General features: G+C 39.8%; 1 pseudogene; it reads right to left on the bottom strand.

Annotated features, from left to right (window-relative positions):
• Positions 1-271: 271 nt before the first annotated feature.
• Positions 272-925, bottom strand: LOC124959528 (olfactory receptor 52E8-like; annotated as a pseudogene).
• Between the last annotated feature and the right edge of the window lie 8,979 nt (positions 926-9,904).

Genomic DNA, 9,904 nt, shown 5'->3' on the forward strand with positions numbered 1-9,904 from the left:
TCTTAATGTAAATAATTAACTTGAACAACAATAGGTTTCAACAGATAAGTATTGAGTTGTGGAACTTGGGCAATCATGATACAATGGGTTATCAGGAGCCATGGCGAGATGCCTCATTGTTCTGGATCTAAAATGGAATGTATGCAAGGGATTCCTTCATACATTTATTATCCATAGACATCAGTACTGCTGAGGGGATATTGATAAACTCTGACTTAATTTGTTTTATAAGTGGGAAATCAACTAATAGAAAAAATTACAAAAATGGGTGTCAGGCATTGGGACTTCTATTCCCTAGACCGTAATAGACATTGGCACTGATGCTGGCACAAGCCAGACGTGCCACTCCCATGTGCTCACTGAAGATATGAGGGATGATTCTATGCCCACAGTAAGGCAGCCTCAGGAGGAGAAAAACGATGGGTGAAATCATACACAAGCTCCTAGAACCCCGGCCGCAGCAATCACCCCAAAGATTCTGTTGGTGAGGATTGTGGTGTACCTGAGAGGGTTACAAATAGCCACATAGCGATCGAAGCCCATGACCAGAAGTACAATGCTCTCCATGACTGTGAAAAAGTGGACAAAAAAGACTTGAGCAACACAGCACCCAAAGCACAGCTCCTGAAGGTTGTACCAGAAGATGCCCAACATCCTGGGGATGGTAGTGGTAGAAAGACTCAGGTCGATCACCGACAGCATGGCCAGAAAGTAGAACATGGGTTGGTGGAGTCCAGGACCAGTCCAGATCACAAACACAATGATAAGGTTTCCCACGAGAGCTGTCAGGTACACGATGCAGAAGGGAAAGCCAAGCCAGACCTGTGCAGCCTCCAATCCCGGAATTCCCAAGAGAAGGAATGACGAAGAGTGGGGCTGAGAGGCATTGGGAGAAAACATTCTTCTGCAGGCTCAGGGCGACCATGGTTTTAAAGGTGGCTGCCTGTTCCCCTTGGGCAGTGTCTCCAGACCTCATAGAACTCTACTAAATCCAAGACAAAAAGAGGCTTCAAACAGAGGACTGATAATACGAATGTCTCTCTAAAGGCCTTTGATTATTTTCCTTTCCTTCCACCCTCCATCATAATTCCAGTGACACTCCTTACTTGTACCAAAAGTGGGAAAGGATGAGCAGCTGAGTAGAAGCTAACACCACACCTCTTCTAAGATTATGGGTTCAGAGAAAAGAAATGTAATTACCCCCCTCTTCTTCAAGAAAAGAGCATTATAAGGAGATGAGAAACATGATGATAATCACTACCATAATAATAATAATACTTATGATTAATTTGATATATGTACTATTTTTCAGACATTGTATCTAAAATTATTTATATGTGTCATCTCATTTAGTTCCCCCCACAATTCCCTGACACAAAATACTACTAGTATCTGGTTTTAAGGAAAAGAAAACTTTTGATAAAATTATTAAATTTCCATTTATTTGGACGTTTGTAAGCCGAAGAGTCAAGATTTGAAAACAGTTTGGAACTAGGCTATGTGACATTGATTTGGATCTGTCTGTGCAATACTTGCTAATGGAGGCAGTGATAGAAAGAAAAGTAAGGTCTGAGGAGAGTCAAGGATCTAGAATAGACAAAACTTCCTCACAGGAGAGTTATTCTGTCAATTTACACAACTGGGTTTTGAGACTTTCTATAAAGCTATTTTAGTGTGCCTGCTTCCCCCCCCCAAAAAAAGTAGAAGAGTAAATAATGGAACAAAATTGATAGTCAATTAATAAATTCACACATTAGCATCCAGATATTTAAAAGTAAATATTGCTGAGTGTGGTGGCTCATGGCTCTAATACCCAAAACTCAGGAGGCCAAGGCAGGAGGATTGCAAGTTCAAGGCCAACTTGGATAACTTGGTTAAACCCTGTTTCAAAGTAAATGATAAGAAAGGTTACAGACAACAGGGGGCTTTGTAGAGGAGGCTGATCAGCACAACGCTTGGTTTTGGAGCAACCCGCCGGGGCTCCGGCGGCTGCCCAGAGGGGGGCCTGCATTGCCATGCGATTAGGTGCAGAGCAGGGTCCCAGGACCTAGGTGGCTTCTAGGTGGAAGAGCTGCACAGAGACAAGCTGAGGGGGGGATCAAAGTTTCCAGGACTGCGGGCAGATTCTCTGAGGAGAGGCAGCCTAAGGAGACTCATCTGTGAAGGGCAAGGCTCCCAGGCCCAGGAGGTAGGTACGGGCCCCTGGGAACATTGCCTAAGAATGCTGCCCTGCCCAGGCAGTAGTTGTGGATTGAGGAAAACCTCTAGGAGGGGAACTGACCAGCGAGAACTCGCCATCAGGTGAGTTCTCCCAACTGGGTGAGTCTTCCCCGCCGGGTGAGGATATCCCAAAAGGATGGTAAAACCAGAGACACAGGTACAAACAGGACTTGCCTCAGCCCGAATCCTAGTTCCTCTCTGCTTGACCATTGGTCAACAACTGGAGGTACCTCTGTCCAATAGCAGGGAATATACCCCACCTGAAGGCCACCACCACTCGAGAGGCAGCTTCCTTGAGGACCACCATATTATCAACTTCCTCCAAGACTTGCGGCTACTGAAGGCTAAGAGGGATATACTAGAAATCTTCAGGGACATTATAAGTCAATAGAGGAAATCTGCAACATCTCAGCAGTCCACTGATACCTAAACAATATGAGAAAACAAGGGAAGAAAATGCCCCAAACAAATCTAGATGTTACATCTATAAAATCCAATGACAGCATGGCAGAAGAAATGACAGAAAGGGAGTTCAGAATGTACATAATTAACATGATAAGGGAAGCAAATGATGAAATGAAAGAGCAAATGCAGGCATTGAATTATCGCACCAATCAACAGTTAAAAGAGCAAATACAGGAAGCAAAAGATCATTTCAATAAAGAGTTAGATATATTGATAAAAAACCAAACAGAAATCCTTGAAATGAAGGAAATAATAAACCAAATTAAGAACTCCATAGAAAGCACAACCAATAGAATAGAAAACCTGAAGACAGAACCTCAGATATTGAAGAAAAAATAATGAACCTTTAAAACAAAGTTGACCAAACAGAGAAGATGGTAAGAAATCATGTACAGAATCTCCAAGAACTATGAAATGTCATAAAAAGGCCCAATTTAAGAATTATTGGGATTGAGAAAGGTATAGAGAAATGAACCAAATTAATGAACAATGTATTCAATGAAATAATATAAGAAAATTTCCCAAATCTGAAGAATGAAATGGAAAATCAAGTTCAAGAGGTTTATAGGACTCCAAATATGCAAAATTACAACAAACCCACACCAAGGCACATTATAATGAAAATACATAACATACAAAATAAAGACAGAATTTTAAAGGCTGTGAGAGAAAAGAACCAAATTACATTCAGGGGGAAACCAATATGGATATCAGCAGATTTTTCAATCCAGACCTTAAAAGCTAGAAGGACCTAGAACAACATTTTTCAATTCTTGAAAGAAAATGGATGCCAACCAAGAATCTTACACCCACCAAAACTTACCTTCAGATTTGATGATGAAATAAGATCCTTCCATGATAAACAAAAGCTAAAAGAATTTACAAAAAGAGAGCCAGCATTACAGAATATTCTCAGCAAAATATTCCACGAGGAAGAGATGAAAAACAAAGAAGGAAATCATCAAAGGGAGGAGCTATCCTAAAGGAATTGTCAAATAAAGAAGGAACCAACTCGTGTCAAAAATAAATAAATAAATAAATAAATAAATAAATAAATAAATAAATAAATAAATAAAATGAGTCAAATGACCGGGAATACAAATCATAGCTCAATAATAACCCTAAATATTAATGGCCTGAAATCATCAATCAAAAGACATAGATTGGCAGATTGGATTAAAAAGAAAGATTCAACAATATGTTGCCTGCAAGAGACTCACCTCATAGAAAGAGATACCCATAGACTAAAGGTGAAAGGATGGAGAAAAACATACCATGAATTGGACTCAGCAAAAAAGTTGGGGTATCCATCCTCATTTCAGATAATGTGGACTTCAAGCCAAAGTTAGTCAGAAGGGATAAAGAAGGACATTTCATACTGCTTAAGGGAATCATAAATCAGCAAGATATAACAATCATAAACATCTATGCCCCAAACAGTGGCTCATCCATGTATGTCAAACAAATCCTTCTCAATCTCAGAAACTAAGTAGACCATTATACAATAATATTAGGTGCTTTTAACATGCTTCTCTCACCACTGGACAATTTTTCCAAACAAAAATTGAAAAAAGAAACCATAGGGGGCGATCCAAGATGGTGGCCTAGAGGGTGACTGCACCCCCAGTCGCTCCAGAACCCAGGAGTTAAGAAGGGGAGGCATTGAGAGACTCGGACTGAAATAGAGCCACAGGTGAGTCTGTCCACTGGGTAAAGCTCGGCCCGGGTGGCAGGCCCAGATAGAGGTGGCTTATCAGAGGCGGACAGGGCAGCTAGAGTCTTCCACAGGCAGCCCTGCGCACTCGGGCGGTGGGCCCTTCCCACACAGCCAGCTTCTCCAGGTTCTCAGAGCGGGCCCACTAGTGAGAGCCTTTCTGACCAGAACAAGTTCCAAGTCCCAGAGCCAGCACAGCATACTCCCAGAGTACTCCGGCACGCAAGCAGCTTCAGGGACCAGGATAGGGCAGCCAGAGACTTCCTCAAGCAACCTGGACCCCTGCGGTGGGAGGTGCCTTCCAAGGCTAGCTTCTCAGAGCAGACCGCCCAGTGAGAGGCTTTCTACGTAGAGCCAGCCACAAGTCCCCGAACCAACGGAGAGCTTCGATCCGCAAGCAGCCTCTGGGATCAGGGCAGGGCAGCCAGAGACCTATTCAGGCGGCTCTGCCCACTCCAGCCGCAGACTCTTTCCACGGGGCGATCCAAGATGGCAGCCTAATGGGTGACTGCATTCCCAGTAGCTCCAGAACCCAGGAGTTAAGAAGGGGAGGCATTGAGAGACTCGGACTGAAATAGAGCCACGGGTGAGTCTGCCCACTGGGTAAAGCTCGGTCTGTGTGGCAGGCACAGATAGGGGTGGCTTATCAGAGCAGGGCAGGGCAGCTAGAGCTTTCCCAAGGTAGCCTTCCACACTCTGGAAGTGGGCTCCTCCCACACAGCCAGCTGAACAGTGCAGGCCCTCAGTGAGAGCCTTTCTGCACAGAGTCAGCTCCAAACCCTGGAACCAGAAGGGGGCTAGGGGCAGCTTTCATCGGATGCACTGCATTATAAAATTCCTCCAAGACATCAGGCTACTGAAGGCTGGGAGGTGATACACTGGAAATCTACCGGGACACTATAAGCCAACAGCGGAAATCTGCAATATCTCAGGGTCCCACTGACAGCTGACCAATATGAGAAAACAAGGGAAGAAAATGTCCCAAACAAACCTAGATACTACATCAATAAAACCCAATGACAGCACAGCAGAAGAAATGTCAGAAAGGGAGTTCAGAATGTACGTAATTAAAACAATCAGGGAAACAAATGAGAAGAAGAAAGAGCAAATGCAGGCATTGAAGGAGGAGATGAAAGAACAAATGCAGGCATTAAATGATCGCACCAATCAACAGTTAAAAGACCAAATACGGGAAGCAAGAGATCATTTCAATAAAGAGTTAGAGATACTGAAAAAAAAGCAAACTGAAATACTTGAAATGAAGGAAACAATAAACCAAGTTAAAAACTCCATAGAAAGCATAACCAATACGATAGAACACCTGGAAGACAGAACCTCAGACATTGAAGACAAATTAATCTTGAAAACAAAGTTGGCCAAACAGAGAAGATGGTAAGAAATCATGAACAGAATCTACAAGAATTATGGGATATCATGAAAAGGCCAAATTTAAGAATTCTTGGGATTGAGGAAGGCTTAGAGAAACAAACCAAAGGAATGAACAATCTATTCAATGAAATAATATCAGAAAATTTCCCAAATCTGAAGAAAGAAATGTAAAACCAAGTACAAGAGGCTTATAGAACTCCAAACATACAAAATTACAACAGACCCACACCAAGGCACATTATAATGAAAATACATAACATACAAAATAAAGACAGAATTTTAAAGGCCGCGAGAGAAAAGAATCAAATTACATTCAGAGGGAAACCAATAAGAATATCAGCAGATTTTTCAATCCAGACCCTAAAAGCTAGAAGGGCCTGGAACAACATTTACCAAGCCCTGAAAGAAAACGGATGCCAACCAAGAATCTTATACCCAGCAAAACTTACCTTCAAATTTGACAATGAAATAAGATCCTTCCATGATAAACAAAAGCTAAAGGAATTCACAAAAAGAAAGCCAGCATTACAGAACATTCTCAGCAAAATATTCCATGAGGAAGAGATGAAAAGCAACGATGCAAATCAGCAACAGGAGGCGCTAGCCTAAAGGAATAGCCAAATAAAGGAGAAACCAAATCATGTCAAAAACAAATATGAGTCAATTGACTGGGAATACAAATCATATCACAATAATAACCCTGAATGTTAATGGCCTGAATTCATCAATCAAAAGACATAGACTGGCAGATTGGATTAAATAGAAAAATCCAACAATATGCTGCCTGCAAGAGACTCATCTCATAGAAAGAGACACCCATAGACTAAAGGTGAAAGGATGGGGAAAAACATACCATGCACATGGGCATAGCAAAAAAGCTGGAGTATCCATCCTCATTTCAGATAATGTGGACTTCAAACCAAAACTAGTCAGAAGGGATAAAGAAGGACATTACATGCTGCTTAAGGGAAGCATAAATCAGCAAGACATAACAATCATAAATATCTATGCCCCGAACATTGGCTCATCCATGTACATCAAACAAATCCTTCTCAATTCCTGAAATCAAATACACCACAACACAATAATACTAGGTGATTTTAACACAACTCTCTCACCAGTGGATAGATCGTACAAACAAAAATTGAATATAGAAACTATAGATCTCAACAACACAATCAACAATTTAGACTTAACGGACATATATAAAGTATACCATCCAACAAAGAACGAATACACTTTCTTCTCAGCAGCACATGGATCCTTCTCTAAAATAGACCATATTTTATGCCACAAAACTACTGTTAGCAAATACAAGATAGAGATACTACCTTGTACTCTATCAGATCATAATGGATTGAAATTAGAAATAAATGACAGAATAAAAACCAGAAACTTCTCCAATACCTTGAGATTAAATAATACACTATTATATGATGAATGGATAACAGAAGACAAAAGGAGGGAAATAAAAAAATTCTTAGAAGTAAACAAGAACAAAGACACATCATATCAAAAATTCTGGGACACTATGAAAGCAGTACTTAGAGGAAGATTTATTTCATGGGGCGCATTCAAAAAAAGAAGTAGAATTCAACAAATAAATGACTTCACACTACAGCTCAAAGCGCTAGAAAAAGAAGAGCAGACCAATAACAAAAGTAGTAGAAGACAGGAAATAGTTAAAATCAGAGCCAAAATCAATGAAATCAAAACAAAAGAAACAATTGGAAAAATTAACAAAATAAATAGTTGGTTCTTTGAAAAAATAAATAAAATTGATAAACCCTTAAACACACTAACAAAGAGAAAGAGGGAGAAAACTCAAATTACTAAAATTCGGAATGAACAAGGAAACATCACAACAGACACGAGTGAAATACAAAACATAATTAGAAGCTATTTTGAAAATCTATACTCCAACAAAACAGAGAACCTCGAAGACTTCAACAAATTTCTAGAGACATATGAATTACCTAAACTGAACGAGGAGGACATATACACCTTAAATAAACCAATTTCAAGCAATGAAATAGAAGAGGTCATCAAAAGCCTACCAACAAAGAAAAGTCCGGGACCAGATGGGTTCTCAGCCGAGTTTTACAAAACCTTCAAAGAAGAGCTCATTCCAATACTCCTCAAACTATTCCATGAAATAGAAGAGGAGGGAACCCTCCAAAACTCGTTCTATGAAGCCAATATCACCCTGATACCTAAACCAGACAGAGACACATCGAGGAAAGAAAATTTCAGACCAATATCCTTAATGAACATCGATGCAAATATTCTCAACAAAATTCTAGCAAATCGCATACAAATATATATTAAAAAGATAGTGCACCACGATCAAGTGGGTTTCATCCCAGGGATGCAAGGTTGGTTCAACATTTGGAAATCAATAAATGTCATTCACCATATCAACAGACTTAAAGTTAAGAATCACATGATTATTTCAATAGATGCAGAAAAAGCATTCGATAAAATACAGCATCCCTTCATGCTCAAAACACTAGAAAAAATTGGGGTAGTGGGAACATTCTTAACATTATAAAGGCAATCTAAGCTAAGCCCATGGCCAATATCATTCTAAATGGTGAAAAACTGAAAGTGTTCCCCTAAAAACTGGAACAAGGCAGGGATGCCCTCTTTCACCACTTCTATTCAACATTGTCCTTGAGACTCTAGTCAGAGCAATTAGACAAGCCAAAGAAATTAAAGGGATACGAATAGGAAAAGAAGAACTCAAACTATCCCTGTTCGCTGATGACATGATTATATATTTAGAGGAACCTGGAAATTCCACCAGAAAACTTTTAGAACTCAGACGTGAATTCAGTAAAGTAGCAGGTTACAAGATCAATGCTCATAAATCCAATGCATTTTTATACATAAGTGATGAATCTTCAGAAAGATAAATTAGGAAAACTACCCCATTCACAATAGCATCGAAAAAAATAAAATACTTGGGAATCAATCTCACAAAAGAGGTGAAAGACCTCTACAATGAGAACTACAGAACACTAAAGAAAGAAATTCAAGAAAACCTTAGAAGATGGAAAGATCTCCCATGTTCCTGGATAGGCAGAATTAATATCGTCAAAATGACTATTCTACCTAAAGTGCCATACAGATTCAATGCAATTCCAATTAAAATCCCAATGATGTACCTTGCAGAAATAGAGCAAGCAATTATGAAATTCATCTGGAAGAATAAAAAACCTAGAATAGCTAAAGCAATCCTCAGTAGCAAGAGCGAAGCAGGGGGTATTGCAATACCAGGTCTTCAACTCTACTACAAAGCAATAGTAACAAAAACCGCATGGTATTGGTACCAAAATAAACAGGTAGATCAATGGTACAGAATAGAGGACATGGACACAAACCCAAATAAATACAATTTTCTCATACTAGACAAAGGTTCCAAAAATATGTAATGGAGAAAAGATAGCCTCTTCAACAAATGGTGCTGGGAAAACTGGAAAACCATATGCAATAGAATGAAATTAAACCCCTATCTCTCACCCTACACAAAACTCAACTCAAAATGGATCAAAGACCTCGGAATCAGACCAGAGACCCTGCATCTTATAGAAGAAAAAGTAGGTCCAAATCTTCAACTTGTTGGCTTAGGATCAGACTTCCTTAAGAGGACTCCCATAGCACAAGATATAAAAGCAAGAATCAACAACTGGGATAGATTCAAACTACAAAGCTTTCTCTCAGCAAAGGAAACTATCAGAAATGTGAAGAGAGAGTCTACAGAGTGGGAGAATATCTTTGCCAACCATACTTCAGATAGAGCGCTAATTTCCAGAATCTATAAAGAACTCAAAAAACTCTACATGAAGAATACAAATAATCCAATCAACAAATGGGCTAAGGAAATGAACAGGCACATCACAGAAGAAGATGTACAAGTAATCAACAGATATATGAAAAAAATGTTCAACATCCCTAGTAATAAGGGAAATGCAAATCAAAACTACCGTAAGATTTCATCTCACCCCAATTAGAATGGCAATTATCAAGAATACAAGCAACAATAGGTGTTGGCGAGGATGTGGTGAAAAAGGAACACTCATACATTGCTGGTGGGGCTACAAATTAGTGCAGCCA

Source organism: Sciurus carolinensis, chromosome 11 (genome assembly GCF_902686445.1).
Source record: "Sciurus carolinensis chromosome 11, mSciCar1.2, whole genome shotgun sequence".
Classification (NCBI taxonomy): domain Eukaryota; kingdom Metazoa; phylum Chordata; class Mammalia; order Rodentia; family Sciuridae; genus Sciurus; species Sciurus carolinensis.